The sequence below is a fragment of the Phyllobates terribilis genome, unplaced genomic scaffold (assembly GCF_046119375.1).
Source record: "Phyllobates terribilis strain yellow unplaced genomic scaffold, ASM4611937v1 Scaffold_8__6_contigs__length_399053987, whole genome shotgun sequence".
In the NCBI taxonomy this organism is placed as follows: Eukaryota; Metazoa; Chordata; class Amphibia; order Anura; family Dendrobatidae; genus Phyllobates; species Phyllobates terribilis.
The window spans coordinates 122445831-122464079 of record NW_027362768.1 but is presented as its reverse complement, the minus strand read 5'-3'; positions in this window follow the sequence as shown (position 1 = coordinate 122464079).

The window sequence follows — 18249 nt, the reverse complement described above, 5'->3', positions numbered from 1 at the left end:
GACTCATTGGGCGAATCGCTCTGGAACTGAAATCAGAACGCTCACTGACATTTCCCCTATCTGAAAGTCTGATAAATGCTGGAAAAATGACTAAGTCCAAAAAAAATTTTTTTTCAACTTTTTTCAATTTTACCCCCGTGAGATATATATTCTACCCACACACATTTGGAACTCTCCTGGGGTACCCTCACACATATTATTCCCTCATTTAGTGGATATTTTCACAAAAAAGTGAAATTTTCAAAAATTCTGAAAATTGGCTGAAAACGACTAAATATGAAGGACTCATTGGACGAATCGCTCTGGAACTGAAATCGGAACGCTCACTGACATTTCCAATATCTGAAAGTCTGATAAATGCTGGAAAAATGACTAAGTCCAAAAAAAATTTTTTTTCAACTTTTTTCAATTTTACCCCCGTGGGATATATATTCTACCCACACTCATTTGGAACTCTCCTGGGGTACCGTCACACATATTATTCCCTCATTTAGTGGATATTTTCACAAAAAAGTGAAATTTTCAAAAATTCTGAAAATTGGCTGAAAGCGACTAAATATGAAGGACTCATCGGGCGTATCGCTCTGGAATGGAAATCGGAACGCTCACTGACATTTCCCCTATTTGAAAGTCTGATAAATGCTGGAAAAATGACTAAGTCCAAAAAAAATTTTTTTTCAACTTTTTTCAATTTTACCCCCGTGGGATATATATTCTACCCACACACATTTTGAACTCTCCTGGGGTGCCCTCACACATATTATTCCGTCATTTAGTGGATATTTTCACAAAAAAAGTGAAATTTTCAAAAATTCAGAAAATTGGCTGAAAACGACTAAATATGAAGGACTCATCGGGCGAATCGCTCTGGAACTGAAATCGGAACGCTCACTGACATTTCCCATATCTGAAAGTCTGATAAACGGTTGAAAAATGACTAAGTCCTAAAAAAAATTTTTTTCAACTTTTTTCAATTTAACCCCCGTGGGATATACATTCTACCCACACACATTTGGAACTCTCCTGGGGTACCCTCACACATATTATTCCCTCATTTAGTGGATATTTTCACAAAAAAGTGAAATTTTCAAAAATTCTGAAAATTGGCTGAAAACGACTAACTATGAAGGACTCATTGGGCGAATCGCTCTTTAGCTGAAATCAGAACGCTCACTGACATTTCCCCTATTTGAAAGTCTGATAAATGCTGGAAAATTGACTAAGTCCAAAAACAATTTTTTTTCAACTTTTTTCAATTTTAACCCCGTGGGATATATATTCTACCCACACACATTTGGAACTCTCCTGGGGTTCCTTCACACATATTATTCCCTCATTTAGTGGATATTTTTACAAAAAAGTTGAATTTTCAAAAATTCTGAAAATTGGCTGAAAATGACTAAATATGAAGGACTCATTGGGCGAATCACTCTGGAACTGAAATCGCAACGCTCACTGACATTTCCAATATCTGAAAGTCTGATAAATGCTGGAAAAATGACTAAGTCCAAAAAAAATTGTTTTTCAACTTTTTTCAATTTTACCCCCGTTTGATATATATTCTACCCACACTCATTTGGAACTCTCCTGGGGTGCCCTCACACATATTATTCCGTCATTTAGTGGATATTTTCACAAAAAAGTGAAATTTTCAAAAATTCAGAAAATTGTCTGAAAACGACTAAATATGAAGGACTCATCGCGCGAATTGCTCTGGATCTGAAATCGGAACGCTCACTGACATTTCCCATATCTGAAAGTCTGATAAACGCTTGAAAAATGACTAAGTCCCAAAAAAATTTTTTTTCAACTTTTTTCAATTTAACCCCCGTGGGATATATATTCTACCCACACACATTTGGAACTCTCCTGGTGTACCCTCACACATATTATTCCCTCATTTAGTGGATATTTTCACAAAAAAGTGAAATTTTCAAAAATTCGGAAAATTGGCTGAAAACGACTAAATATGAAGGACTCATCGGGCGAATCGCTCTGGAATGGAAAACGGAACGCTCACTGACATTTCCAATATCTGAAAGTCTGATAAATGCTGGAAAAATTACTAAGTTCAAAAAAAATTATTTTTAAACTTTTTTCAATTTTACCCCCGTGGGATATATATTCTACCCACACACATTTGGAACTCTCCTGGGGTACCCTCACACATATTATTCACTCATTTAGTGGATATTTTCTAAAAAAAGTGAAATTTTCAAAAATTCAGAAAATTGGCTGAAAACGACTAAATATGAAGGACTCATCGGGCGAATCGCTCTGGAACTGAAATCGGAACGCTCACTGACATTTCCAATATCTGAAAGTCTGATAAATGCTGGAAAAATGACTGAGTCCAAAAAAAATTTTTTTTAAACTTTTTTAAATTTTACCCCCGTGGGATATATATTCTACCCACACACATTTGGAACTCTTCTGGGGTACCCTCACAAATATTATTTCCTCATTTAGTGGATATTTTCACAAAAAAGTGAAATTTTCAAAAATTCTGAAAATTGGATGAAAACGACTAAATATGAAGGACTCATCGGGCGAATCGCTCTGGAACTGAAATCGGAACGCTCACTGACATTTCCCCTGTCTGAAAGTCTGATAAATGCTGGAAAAATGACTAAGTCCCCCAAATTTTTTTTTTTCAATTTTACCCCCGTGTGATATATATTCTACCCACACACATTTGGAACTCTCCTGGGGTACCCTCACACATATACCCTCATTTAGTGGATATTTTCACAAAAAAAGTGAAATTTTCAAAAATTCTGAAAATTGGCTGAAAACGACTAAATATGAAGGAATCATCGGGCGAATCGCTCTGGAACTGAAATCGGAATGCTCACTGACATTTCCAATATCTGAAAGTCTGATAAATGCAGGAAAAATGACTAAGTCCAAAAAAAATTTTTGTTCAACTTTTTTCAATTTTACCCCCGTGGGATATATATTCTACCCACACACATTTGGAACTCTCCTGGGGTACCCTCACACATATTATTCACTCATTTAGTGGATATTTTCTAAAAAAAAGTGAAATTTTCAAAAATTCAGAAAATTGGCTGAAAACGACTAAATATGAAGGACTCATCGGGCGAATCGCTCTGGAACTGAAATCGGAATGCTCACTGACATTTCCCCTGTCTGAAAGTCTGATAAATGCTGGAAAAATGACTAAGTCCCCCAAATTTTTTTTTTTCAATTTTACCCCCGTGGGATATATATTCTACCCACACACATTTGGAACTCTCCTGGGGTACCCTCACACATATACCCTCATTTAGTGGATATTTTCACAAAAAAGTGAAATTTTCAAAAATTCTGAAAATTGGCTGAAAACGACTAAATATGAAGGAATCATCGGGCGAATCGCTCTGGAACTGAAATCGGAATGCTCACTGACATTTCCAATATCTGAAAGTCTGATAAATGCAGGAAAAATGACTAAGTCCAAAAAAAATTTTTGTTCAACTTTTTTCAATTTTACCCCGGTGGGATATATATTCTACCCACACACATTTGGAACTCTCCTGGGGTACCCTCACACATATTATTTCCTCAATTAGTGGATATTTTCACAAAAAAGTGAAATTTATAAAAATTCTGAAAATTGGATGAAAACGACTAAATATGAAGGACTCATCGGGCGAATCGCTCTGGAACTGAAATCGGAACGCTCACTGACATTTCCCCTATCTGAAAGTCTGATAAATGCTGGAAAAATGACTGAGTCCAAAAAAAATTTTTTTTAAACTTTTTTCAATTTTACCCCCGTGGGATATATATTCTACCCACACACATTTGGAACTCTCCTGGGGTACCTTCACACATATTATTCCCTCATTTAGTGGATATTTTCACAAAAAAAGTGAAATTTTCAAAAATTCTGAAAATTGGCTGAAAACGACTAAATATGAAGGACTCATCGGGCGAATCGCTCTGGAACTGAAATCGTAACGCTCACTGACATTTCCAATATCTGAAAGTCAGATAAATGCTGGAAAAATGACTAAGTCCCAAAAAACAATTTTTTTCAATTTTACCCCCATGGGATATATATTCTACCCACACACATTTGGAACTCTCCTGGGTACCCTCACACATATTATTCCCTCATTTAGTGGATATTTTCACAAAAAAGTGAAATTTTCAAAAATTCTGAAAATTGGCTGAAAACGACTAAATATGAAGGACTCATCGGGCGAATCGCTCTGGAACTGAAATCGGAACGCTCACTGACATTTCCCCTATCTGAAAGTCTGATAAATGCTGGAAAAATGACTAAGTCCCCCAAATTTTTTTTTTTCAATTTTACCCCCGTGGGATATATATTCTACCCACACACATTTGGAACTCTCCTGGGGTACCCTCACACATATTATTCCCTCATTTAGTGGATATTTTCACAAAAAAGTGAAATTTTCAAAAATTCTGAAAATTGGCTGAAAACGACTAAATATGAAGGACTCATCGGGCGAATCGCTCTGGAACTGAAATCGGAATGCTCACTGACATTTCCAATATCTGAAAGTCTGATAAATGCAGGAAAAATGACTAAGTCCAAAAAAAATTTTTGTTTAAACTTTTTTAAATTTTACCCCCGTGGGATATATATTCTACCCACACACATTTGTAACTCTCCTGGGGTACCCTCACACATATTATTCCCTCATTTAGTGGATATTTTCTCAAAAAAGTGAAATTTTCAAAAATTCTGAAAATTGGCTGAAAACGACTAAAAATGAAGGACTCATCGGGCGAATCGCTCTGGAACTGAAATCGGAACGCTCACTGACATTTCCAATATCTAAAAGTCTGATAAATGCTGGAAAAATGACTAAGTCAAAAAAAATTTTTTTTTTCAATTTTACCCCCGTGGGATATATATTCTACCCACACACATTTGGAACTCTCCTGGGGTACCCTCACACATATTATTCCCTCATTTAGTGGATATTTTCACAAAAAAGTGAAATTTTGAAAAATTCAGAAAATTGGCTGAAAACGACTAAATATGAAGGACTCATAGGGCGCATCTCTCTGGAACTGAAATCGGAACGCTCACTGACAATTCCCCTATCTGAAAGTCTGATAAATGCTGGAAAAATGACTAAGTCCAAAAAAATTTTTTTTTTCAATTTTACCCCCGTGGGATATATATTCTACCCACACACATTTGGAAATCTCCTGGGGTACCCTCACACATATTATTCCCTCATTTAGTGGATATTTTCTAAAAAAAGTGAAATTTTCAAAAATTCAGAAAATTGGCTGAAAACGACTAAATATGAAGGACTCATCAGGCGAATCGCTCTGGAACTGAAATCGGAACGCTCACTGACATTTCCAATATCTGAAAGTCTGATAAATGCTAGAAAAATGACTAAGTCCAAAAAAAATTTTTTTTTCAATTTTACCCCCGTGGGATATATATTCTACCCACACACATTTGGAACTCTCCTGGGGTACCCTCACACATATTATTCCCTCATTTAGTGGATATTTTCACAAAAAAAGTGAAATTTCAAAAATTTTGAAAATTGGCTGAAAACGACTAAATATGAAGGACTCATCGGGCGAATCGCTCTGGAACTGAAATCGTAACGCTCACTGACATTTCCAATATCTGAAAGTCTGATAAATGCTGGAAAAATGACTAAGTCCAAAAAAAAATTTTTTTCAACTTTTTTCAATTTTACCCCCGTGGGATATATATTCTACCCACACACATTTGGAACTCTCCTGGGGTACCCTCACACATATTATTCCCTCATTTAGTGGATATTTTCACAAAAAAGTGAAATTTTCAAAAATTCTGAAAATTGGCTGAAAACGACTAAATATGAAGGACTCATCCGCCGAATCACTCTGGAACTGAAATCGGATTGCTCACTGACATTTCCCATATCTGAAAGTCTGATAAATGCTGGAAAAATGACTGAGTCCAAAAAAAATTTTTTTAAAACTTTTTTCAATTTTACCCCCGTGGGATATATATTCTACCCACACACATTTGGAACTGTCCTGGGGTACCCTCACACATATTATTCCCTCATTTAGTGGATATTTTCACAAAAAAAGTGAAATTTTCAAAAATTCTGAAAATTGGCTGAAAACGACTAAATATGAAGGACTCATCGGGCGAATCGCTCTGGAACTGAAATCGGAATGCTCACTGACATTTCCAATATCTGAAAGTCTGATAAATGCAGGAAAAATGACTAAGTCCAAAAAAAATTTTTGTTCAACTTTTTTCAATTTTACCCCCGTGGGATATATATTCTACCCACACACATTTGGAACTCTCCTGGGGTACCCTCACGCATATTATTCACTCATTTAGTGGATATTTTCTAAAAAAAGTGAAATTTTCAAAAATTCAGAAAATTGGCTGAAAACGACTAAATATGAAGGACTCATCGGGCGAATCGCTCTGGAACTGAAATCGGAACTCTCACTGACATTTCCAATATCTGAAAGTCTGATAAATGCTAGAAAAATGACTAAGTCCAAAAAATTTTTTTTTTTCACTTTTACCCCCGTGGGATATATATTCTACCCACACACATTTGCAATTCTCCTGGGGTTCCCTCACACATATTATTCCCTCATTTAGTGGATATTTTCACAAAAAAGTGAAATTTTCAAAAATTCTGAAAATTGGCTGAAAACGACTAAATATGAAGGACTCATCGGGCGATTCGCTCTGGAACTGAAATCGGAATGCTCACTGACATTTCCAATATCTGAAAGTCTGATAAATGCTGGAAAAATGACTGAGTCCAAAAAAAATTTTTTTTAAACTTTTTTAAATTTTACCCCCGTGGGATATATATTCTACCCACACACATTTGGAACTCTTCTGGGGTACCCTCACACATATTATTTCCTCATTTAGTGGATATTTTCACAAAAAAGTGATATTTTCAAAAATTCTGAAAATTGGCTGAAAACGACTCAATATGAAGGACTCATCGGGCGAATCGCTCTGGATCTGAAATCGGAACGCTCACTGTCATTTCCAATATCTGAAAGTCTGATAAATGCTAGAAAAATGACTAAGTCCAAAAAATTTTTTTTTTTCAGTTTTACCCCCGTGGGATATAAATTCTACCACACACATTTGGAACTCTCCTGGGGTAACCTCACACATATTATTCCCTCATTTAGTGGATATTTTCACAAAAAAGTGAAATTTTCAAAAATTCTGAAAATTGGCTGAAAACGACTAAATATGAAGGACTCATCGGGCGAATCGCTCTGGAACTGAAATCGGAACGCTCACTGACATTTCCAATATCTGAAAGTCTGATAAATGCTGGAAAAATGACTGAGTCCAAAAAAAATTTTTTTTAAACTTTTTTAAATTTTACCCCCGTGGGATATATATTCTACCCACACACATTTGGAACTCTTCTGGGGTACCCTCACACATATTATTTCCTCATTTAGTGGATATTTTCACAAAAAAGTGAAATTTTCAAAAATTCTGAAAATTGGATGAAAACGACTAAATATGAAGGACTCATCGGGCGAATCGCTCTGGAACTGAAATCGGAACGCTCACTGACATTTCCCCTATCTGAAAGTCTGATAAATGCTGGAAAAATGACGGAGTCCAAAAAAAATTTTTTTTAAACTTTTTTCAATTTTACCCCCGTGGGATATATATTCTACCCACACACATTTGGAACTCTCCTGGGGTACCCTCACACATATTATTCCCTCATTTAGTGGATATTTTCACAAAAAAGTGAAATTTTCAAAAATTCTGAAAATTGGCTGAAAACGACTAAATATGAAGGACTCATCGGGCGAATCGCTCTGGAACTGAAATCGGAACGCTCACTGACATTTCCAATATCTGAAAGTCTGATAAATGCTGGAAAAATGACTAAGTGCAAAAAAAAATTATTTTAAACTTTTTTCAATTTTACCCCCGTGGGATATATATTCTACCCACACACATTTGGAACTCTCCTGGGGTACCCTCACACATATTATTCCCTCATTTAGTGGATATTTTCACAAAAAAGTGAAATTTTCAAAAATTCTGAAAATTGGCTGAAAACGACTAAATATGAAGGACGCATCGGGCGAATCGCTCTGGAACTGAAATCGGAACGCTCACTGACATTTCCAATATCTGAAAGTCTGATAAATGCTGGAAAAATGACTAAGTGCAAAAAAAAATTATTTTAAACTTTTTTCAATTTTACCCCCGTGGGATATATATTCTACCCACACAAATTTGGAACTCTCCTGGGGTACCCTCACACATATTATTCCCTCATTTAGTGGATATTTTCACAAAAAAGTGAAATTTTCAAAAATTCTGAAAATTGGCTGAAAACGACTAAATATGAAGGACTCATTGGGCGAATCGCTCTGGAACTGGAATCGGAACGCTCACTGACATTTCCCATATCTGAAAGTCTGATAAACGCCTGAAAAATGACTAAGTCCAAAAAAATTTTTTTTAAACTTTTTTCAATTTTACCCCCGTGGGATATATATTCTACCCTCACACATTTTGAACTCTCCTGGGGTACCCTCACACATATTATTCCCTCATTTAGTGGATATTTTCACAAAAAAGTGAAATTTTCAAAAATTCTGAAAATTGGCTGAAAACGACTAAATATGAAGGACTCATCGGGCGAATCGCTCTGGAACTGAAATCGGAACGCTCACTGACATTTCCAATATCTAAAAGTCTGATAAATGCTGGAAAAATGACTAAGTCAAAAAAAAATTTTTTTTTCAATTTTACCCCCGTGGGATATATATTCTACCCACACACATTTGGAACTCTCCTGGGGTACCCTCACACATATGATTCCCTCATTTAGTGGATATTTTCACAAAAAAGTGAAATTTTTAAAAATTCTGAAAATTGGCTGAAAACGACTAAATATGAAGGACTCATCGGGCGTATCGCTCTGGAACTGAAATCGGAACGCTCACTGACATTTCCCATATCTGAAAGTCTGATAAACGCCTGAAAAATGACTAAGTCCAAAAAAAATTTTTTTCAACTTTTTTCAATTTAACCCCCGTGGGATATATATTCTACCCACACACATTTGTAACTCTCCTGGGATACCCTCACACATATTATTCCCTCATTTAGTGGATATTTTCACAAAAAAGTGAAATTTTGAAAAATTCTGAAAATTGGCTGAAAACGACTAAATATGAAGGACTCATAGGGCGCATCGCTCTGGAACTGAAATCGGAACGCTCACTGACATTTCCCCTATCTGAAAGTCTGATAAATGCTGGAAAAATGACTAAGTCCAAAAAAATTTTTTTTTCAATTTTACCCCCGTGGGATATAAATTCTACCACACACATTTGGAACTCTCCTGGGGTAACCTCACACATATTATTCCCTCATTTAGTGGATATTTTCACAAAAAAGTGAAATTTTCAAAAATTCTGAAAATTGGCTGAAAACGACTAAATATGAAGGACTCATCGGGCGATTCGCTCTGGAACTGAAATCGGAATGCTCACTGACATTTCCAATATCTGAAAGTCTGATAAATGCTGGAAAAATGACTGAGTCCAAAAAAAATTTTTTTTCAATTTTACCCCCGTGGGATATAAATTCTACCACACACATTTGGAACTCTCCTGGGGTAACCTCACACATATTATTCCCTCATTTAGTGGATATTTTCACAAAAAAGTGAAATTTTCAAAAATTCTGAAAATTGGCTGAAAACGACTAAATATGAAGGACTCATCGGGCGATTCGCTCTGGAACTGAAATCGGAATGCTCACTGACATTTCCAATATCTGAAAGTCTGATAAATGCTGGAAAAATGACTGAGTCCAAAAAAAATTTTTTTTAAACTTTTTTAAATTTTACCCCCGTGGGATATATATTCTACCCACACACATTTGGAACTCTTCTGGGGTACCCTCACACATATTATTTCCTCATTTAGTGGATATTTTCACAAAAAAGTGATATTTTCAAAAATTCTGAAAATTGGCTGAAAACGACTAAATATGAAGGACTCATCGGGCGAATCGCTCTGGATCTGAAATCGGAACGCTCACTGACATTTCCAATATCTGAAAGTCTGATAAATGCTAGAAAAATGACTAAATCCCCCCAAAAATTTTTTTTCAATTTTACCCCCGTGGGATAAACATTCTGCCCACACACATTTGGAACTCTCCTGGGGTACCCTCACACATATTATTCCCTCATTTAGTGGATATTTTCACAAAAAAAGTGAAATTTTCAAAAATTCTGAAAATTGGCTGAAAACGACTAAATATGAAGGACTCATCGGGCGAATCGCTCTGGAACTGAAATCGGAACGCTCACTGACATTTCCAATATCTGAAAGTCTGATAAATGCTGGAAAAATGACTAAGTGCAAAAAAAAATTATTTTAAACTTTTTTCAATTTTACCCCCGTGGGATATATATTCTACCCACACACATTTGGAACTCTCCTGGGGTACCCTCACACATATTATTTCCTCATTTAGTGGATATTTTCACAAAAAAGTGAAATTTTCAAAAATTCTGAAAATTGGCTGAAAACGACTAAATATGAAGGACTCATCGGGCGAATCGCTCTGGAACTGAAATCGGAACGCTCACTGACATTTCCCCTATCTGAAAGTCTGATAAATGCTGGAAAAATGACTGAGTCCAAAAAAAATTTTTTTAAAACTTTTTTCAATTTTACCCCCGTGGGATATATATTCTACCCACACACATTTGGAACTCTCCTGGGGTACCCTCACACATATTATTCCCTCATTTAGTGGATATTTTCACAAAAAAGTGAAATTTTCAAAAATTCTGAAAATTGGCTGAAAACGACTAAATATGAAGGACTCATCGGGCGAATCGCTCTGGAACTGAAATCGGAACGCTCACTGACATTTCCAATATCTGAAAGTCTGATAAATGCTGGAAAAATGACTAAGTGCAAAAAAAAATTATTTTAAACTTTTTTCAATTTTACCCCCGTGGGATATATATTCTACCCACACAGATTTGGAACTCTCCTGGGGTACCCTCACACATATTATTTCCTCATTTAGTGGATATTTTCACAAAAAAGTGAAATTTTCAAAAATTCAGAAAATTGGCTGAGAAAGACTAAATATGAAGGACACATCGGGCGAATCGCTCTGGAACTGAAATCGGAACGCTCACTGACATTTCCCCTATCTGAAAGTCTGATAAATGCTGGAAAAATGACTAAGTCCAAAAAAAATTTTTTTTCAACTTTTTTCAATTTTACCCCCGTGGGATATAAATTCTACCACACACATTTGGAACTCTCCTGGGGTAACCTCACACATATTATTCCCTCATTTAGTGGATATTTTCACAAAAAGTGAAATTTTCAAAAATACTGAAAATTGGCTGAAAACGACTAAATATGAAGGACTCATCGGGCGAATCGCTCTGGAACTGAAATCGGAACGCTCACTGACATTTCCAATATCTGAAAGTCTGATAAATGCTGGAAAAATGACTAAGTCCCAAAAAAAATTTTTTTTCAATTTTACCCCCGTGGGATGAATATTCTGCCCACACACATTTGGAACTCTCCTGGGGTACCCTCACACATATTATTCCCTCATTTAGTGGATATTTTCACAAAAAAAGTGAAATTTTCACAAATTCTGAAAATTTGCTGAAAACGACTAAATATGAAGGACTCATCAGGCGAATCGCTCTGGAACTGAAATCGTAACGCTCACTGACATTTCCAATATCTGAAAGTCTGATAAATGCTGGAAAAATGACTAAGTCCCAAAAAAAATTTTTTTTCAATTTTACCCCCATGGGATATATATTCTACCCACACAAATTTGGAACTCTCCTGGGGTACCCTCACACATATTATTCCCTCATTTAGTGGATATTTTCACAAAAAAGGTGAAATTTTCAAAAATTCTGAAAATTGTCTGAAAACGACTAAATATGAAGGACTCACCCGGCGAATCGCTCTGGAACTGAAATCGTAACGCTCACTGACATTTCCAATATCTGAAAGTCAGATAAATGCTAGAAAAAATGACTAAGTCCCAAAAAAATTTTTTTTTCAATTTTACCCCCATGGGATATATATTCTACCCACACACATTTGGAACTCTCCTGGGGTACCCTCACACATATTATTCCCTCATTTAGTGGATATTTTCACAAAAAAGTGAAATTTTCAAAAATTCTGAAAATTGGCTGAAAACGACTAAATATGAAGGACTCATCGGGCGAATCGCTCTGGAACTGAAATCGGAACGCTCACTGACATTTCCCCTATCTGAAAGTCTGATAAATGCTGGAAAAATGAATGAGTCGAAAAAAAATTTTTTTTAAACTTTTTTCAATTTTACCCCCGTGGGATATATATTCTACCCACACACATTTGGAACTCTCCTGGGGTACCCTCACACATATTATTCCCTCATGTAGTGGATATTTTCACAAAAAAAGTGAAATTTTCAAAAATTCTGAAAATTGGCTGAAAACGACTAAATATGAAGGACTCATCGGGCGAATCGCTCTGGAACTGAAATCGGAACGCTCACTGACATTTCCCCTATCTGAAAGTCTGATAAATGCTAGAAAAATGACTAAGTCCAAAAAATTTTTTTTTTTCAATTTTACCCCCGTGGGATATATATTCTACCCACACACATTTGAAACTCTCCTGGGGTACCCTCACACATATTATTCACTCATTTAGTGGATATTTTCTAAAAAAAAGTGAAATTTTCAAAAATTCAGAAAATTGGCTGAAAACGACTAAATATGAAGGACTCATCGGGCGAATCGCTCTGGAACTGAAATCGGAACGCTCACTGACATTTCCAATATCTGAAAGTCTGGTAAATGCTAGAAAAATGACTAAGTCCCAAAAATTTTTTTTTTTCAATTTTACCCCCGTGGGATATATATTTTACCCACACACATTTGCAACTCTCCTGGGGTAACCTCACACATATTATTCCCTCATTTAGTGGATATTTTCACAAAAAAGTGAAATTTTCAAAAATTCAGAAAATTGGCTGAAAACGACTAAATATGAAGGACTCATCGGGCGAATCGCTCTGGAACTGAAATCGGAACGCTCACTGACATTTCCAATATCTGAAAGTCTGATAAATGCTAGAAAAATGACTAAATCCCCCAAAAATTTTTTTTTCAATTTTACCCCCGTGGGATAAATATTCTGCCTACACACATTTGGAACTCTCCTGGGGTACTCTCACAGATATTATTCCCTCATTTAGTGGATATTTTCACAAAAAAAGTGAAATTTTCAAAAATTCTGAAAATTGGCTGAAAACGACTAAATATGAAGGACTCATCCAGCGAATCGCTCTGGAACTGAAATCGTAACGCTCACTGACATTTCCAATATCTGAAAGTCAGGTAAATGCTGGAAAAAATGACTAAGTCCCAAAAAATTTTTTTTTTCAATTTTACCCCCGTGGGATATATATTCTACCCACACACATTTGGAACTCTCCTGGGGTACCCTCGCACATATTATTCCCTCATTTAGTGGATATTTTCACAAAAAAGTGAAATTTTCAAAAATTCTGAAAATTGGCTGAAAACGACTAAATATAAAGGACTCATCGGGCGAATCGCTCTGGAACTGAAATCAGAACGCTCACTGACATTTCCAATATCTGAAAGTCTGATAAATGCTGGAAAAATGACTAAGTGCAAAAAAAAATTATTTTAAACTTTTTTCAATTTTACCCCCGTGGGATATATATTCTACCCACACACATTTGGAACTCTCCTGGGGTACCCTCACACATATTATTTCCTCATTTAGTGGATATTTTCACAAAAAAGTGAAATTTTCAAAAATTCTGAAAATTGGCTGAAAACGACTAAATATGAAGGACTCATCGGGCGAATCGCTCTGGAACTGAAATCGGAACGCTCACTGACATTTCCAATATCTGAAAGTCTGATAAATGCTGGAAAAATGACTAAGTGCAAAAAAAAATTATTTTAAACTTTTTTCAATTTTACCCCCGTGGGATATATATTCTACCCACACACATTTGGAACTCTCCTGGGGTACCCTCACACATATTATTTCCTCATTTAGTGGATATTTTCACAAAAAAGTGAAATTTTCAAAAATTCAGAAAATTGGCTGAAAAAGACTAAATATGAAGGACACATCGGGCGAATCGCTCTGGAACTGAAATCGGAACGCTCACTGACATTTCCAATATCTGAAAGTCTGGTAAATGCTAGAAAAATGACTAAGTCCAAAAAATTTTTTTTTTTTCAATTTTACCCCCGTGGGATATATATTTTACCCACACACATTTGCAACTCTCCTGGGGTAACCTCACACATATTGTTCCCTCATTTAGTGGATATTTTCACAAAAAAGTGAAATTTTCAAAAATTCAGAAAATTGGCTGAAAACGACTAAATATGAAGGACTCATCGGGCGAATCGCTGTGGAACTGAAATCGGAACGCTCACTGACATTTCCAATATCTGAAAGTCTGATAAATGCTAGAAAAATGACTAAATCCCCCAAAAATTTTTTTTTCAATTTTACCCCCGTGGGATAAATATTCTGCCCACACACATTTGGAACTCTCCTGGGGTACCCTCACACATATTATTCCCTCATTTAGTGGATATTTTCACAAAAAAAGTGACATTTTCAAAAATTCTGAAAATTGGCTGAAAACGACTAAATATGAAGGACTCATCCGGCGAATCGCTCTGGAACTGAAATCGTAACGCTCACTGACATTTCCAATATCTGAAAGTCAGGTAAATGCTGGAAAAAATGACTAAGTCCCAAAAAATTTTTTTTTTCAATTTTACCCCCGTGGGATATATATTCTACCCACACACATTTGGAACTCTCCTGGGGTACCCTCGCACATATTATTCCCTCATTTAGTGGATATTTTCACAAAAAAGTGAAATTTTCAAAAATTCTGAAAATTGGCTGAAAACGACTAAATATGAAGGACTCATCGGGCGAATCGCTCTAGAACTGAAATCGGAACGCTCACTGACATTTCCAATATCTGAAAGTCTGATAAATGCTGGAAAAATGACTAAGTGCAAAAAAAAATTATTTTAAACTTTTTTCAATTTTACCCCCGTGGGATATATATTCTACCCACACACATTTGGAACTCTCCTGGGGTACCCTCACACATATTATTTCCTCATTTAGTGGATATTTTCACAAAAAAGTGAAATTTTCACAAATTCTGAAAATTGGCTGAAAACGACTAAATATGAAGGACTCATCGGGCGAATCGCTCTGGAACTGAAATCGGAACGCTCACTGACATTTCCCCTATCTGAAAGTCTGATAAATGCTGGAAAAATGACTGAGTCCAAAAAAAATTTTTTTAAAACTTTTTTCAATTTTACCCCCGTGGGATATATATTCTACCCACACACATTTGGAACTCTCCTGGGGTACCCTCACACATATTATTCCCTCATTTAGTGGATATTTTCACAAAAAAGTGAAATTTTCAAAAATTCTGAAAATTGGCTGAAAACGACTAAATATGAAGGACTCATCGGGCGAATCGCTCTGGAACTGAAATCGGAACGCTCACTGACATTTCCAATATCTGAAAGTCTGATAAATGCTGGAAAAATGACTAAGTGCAAAAAAAAATTATTTTAAACTTTTTTCAATTTTACCCCCGTGGGATATATATTCTACCCACACACATTTGGAACTCTCCTGGGGTACCCTCACACATATTATTTCCTCATTTAGTGGATATTTTCACAAAAAAGTGAAATTTTCAAAAATTCAGAAAATTGGCTGAAAAAGACTAAATATGAAGGACACATCGGGCGAATCGCTCTGGAACTGAAATCGGAATGCTCACTGACATTTCCCCTATCTGAAAGTCTGATAAATGCTGGAAAAATGACTAAGTCCAAAAAAAATTTTTTTTAAACTTTTTTCAATTTTACCCCCGTGGGATATAAATTCTACGACACACATTTGGAACTCTCCTGGGGTAACCTCACACATATTATTCCCTCATTTAGTGGATATTTTCACAAAAAAGTGAAATTTTCAAAAATTCTGAAAATTGGCTGAAAACGACTAAATATGAAGGACTCATTGGGCGAATCGCTCTGGAACTGAAATCGGAATGCTCACTGACATTTCCAATATCTGAAAGTCTGATAAATGGAGGAAAAATGACTAAGGCCAAAAAAAATTTTTGTTCAACTTTTTTCAATTTTACCCCCGTGGGATATATATTCTACCCACACACATTTGGAACTCTCCTGGGGTACCCTAACACATATTATTCACTCATTTAGTGGATATTTTCACAAAAAAAGTGAAATTTTCAAAAATTCAGAAAATTGGCTGAAAACGACTAAATATGAAGGACTCATCCGGCGAATCGCTCTGGAACTGAAATCGTAACGCTCACTGACATTTCCAATATCTGAAAATCAGATAAATGCTGGAAAAAATGACTAAGTCCCAAAAAAATTTTTTTTTCAATTTTACCCCCATGGGATATATATTCTACCCACGCACATTTGGAACTCTCCTGGGGTACCCTCACACATATTATTCCCTCATTTAGTGGATATTTTCACAAAAAAGTGAAATTTTCAAAAATTCTGAAAATTGGCTGAAAACGACTAAATATGAAGGACTCATCGGGCGAATCGCTCTGGAACTGAAATCGGAACGCTCACTGACATTTCCCCTATCTGAAAGTCTGATAAATGCTGGAAAAATGACTGAGTCGAAAAAAAAATTTTTTTCAACTTTTTTCAATTTTACCCCCGTGGGATATATATTCTACCCGCACACATTTGGAACTCTCCTGGGGTACCCTCACACATATTATTCACTCATTTAGTGGATATTTTCTAAAAAAAGTGAAATTTTCAAAAATTCAGAACATGGGCTGAAAAAGACTAAATATGAAGGACTCATCTGGCGAATCGCTCTGGAACTGAAATCGGAACGCTCACTGACATTTCCAATATCTGAAAGTCTGATAAATGCTGGAAAAATGACTAAGTGCAAAAAAAAATTATTTTAAACTTTTTTCAATTTTACCCCCGTGGGATATATATTCTACCCACACACATTTGGAACTCTCCTGGGGTAACCTCACACATATTATTTACTCATTTAGTGGATATTTTCACAAAAAAGTGAAATTTTCAAAAATTCAGAAAATTGGCTGAAAAAGACTAAATATGAAGGACACATCGGGCGAATCGCTCTGGAACTGAAATCGGAACGCTCACTGACATTTCAAATATCTGAAAGTCTGATAAATGCTAGAAAAATGACTAAGTCCAAAAAATTTTTTTTTTTCAATTTTACCCCCGTGGGATATATATTCTACCACACACAATTGGAACTCTCCTGGGCTAACCTCACACATATTATTCCCTCATTTAGTGGATATTTTCACAAAAAAGTGAAATTTTCAAAAATTCTGAAAATTGGCTGAAAACGACTAAATATGAAGGACTCATCGGGCGAATCGCTCTGGAACTGAAATCAGAATGCTCACTGATATTTCCAATATCTGAAAGTCTGATAAATGGAGGAAAAATGACTAAGTCCAAAAAAAATTTTTGTTCAACTTTTTTCAGTTTTACCCCCGTGGGATATATATTCTACCCACACACATTTGGAACTCTCCTGGGGTACCCTCACACATTATTCACTCATTTAGTGGATATTTTCTAAAAAAAGTGAAATTTTCAAAAATTCTGAAAATTGGCTGAAAACGACTAAATATGAAGGACTCATCGGGCGAATCGCTCTGGAACTGAAATCGGAACGCTCACTGACATTTCCAATATCTGAAAGTCTGATAAATGCTAGAAAAATGATTAAGTCCAAAAAAATTTTTTTTTTCAATTTTACCCCCGTGGGATAAATATTCTACCCACACACATTTGGAACTCTCCTGGGGTACCCTCACACATATTATTCCCTCATTTAGTGGATATTTTCACAAAAAAAGTGAAATTTTCAAAAATTCTGAAAATTGGCTGAAAACGACTAAATATGAAGGACTCATCTGGCGAATCGCTCTGGAACTGAAATCGGAACGCTCACTGACATTTCCCCTATCTGAAAGTATGATAAATGCTGGAAAAATGACTGAGTCCAAAAAAAAATTTTTTTAAACTTTTTTCAATTTTACCCCCGTGGGATATATATTCT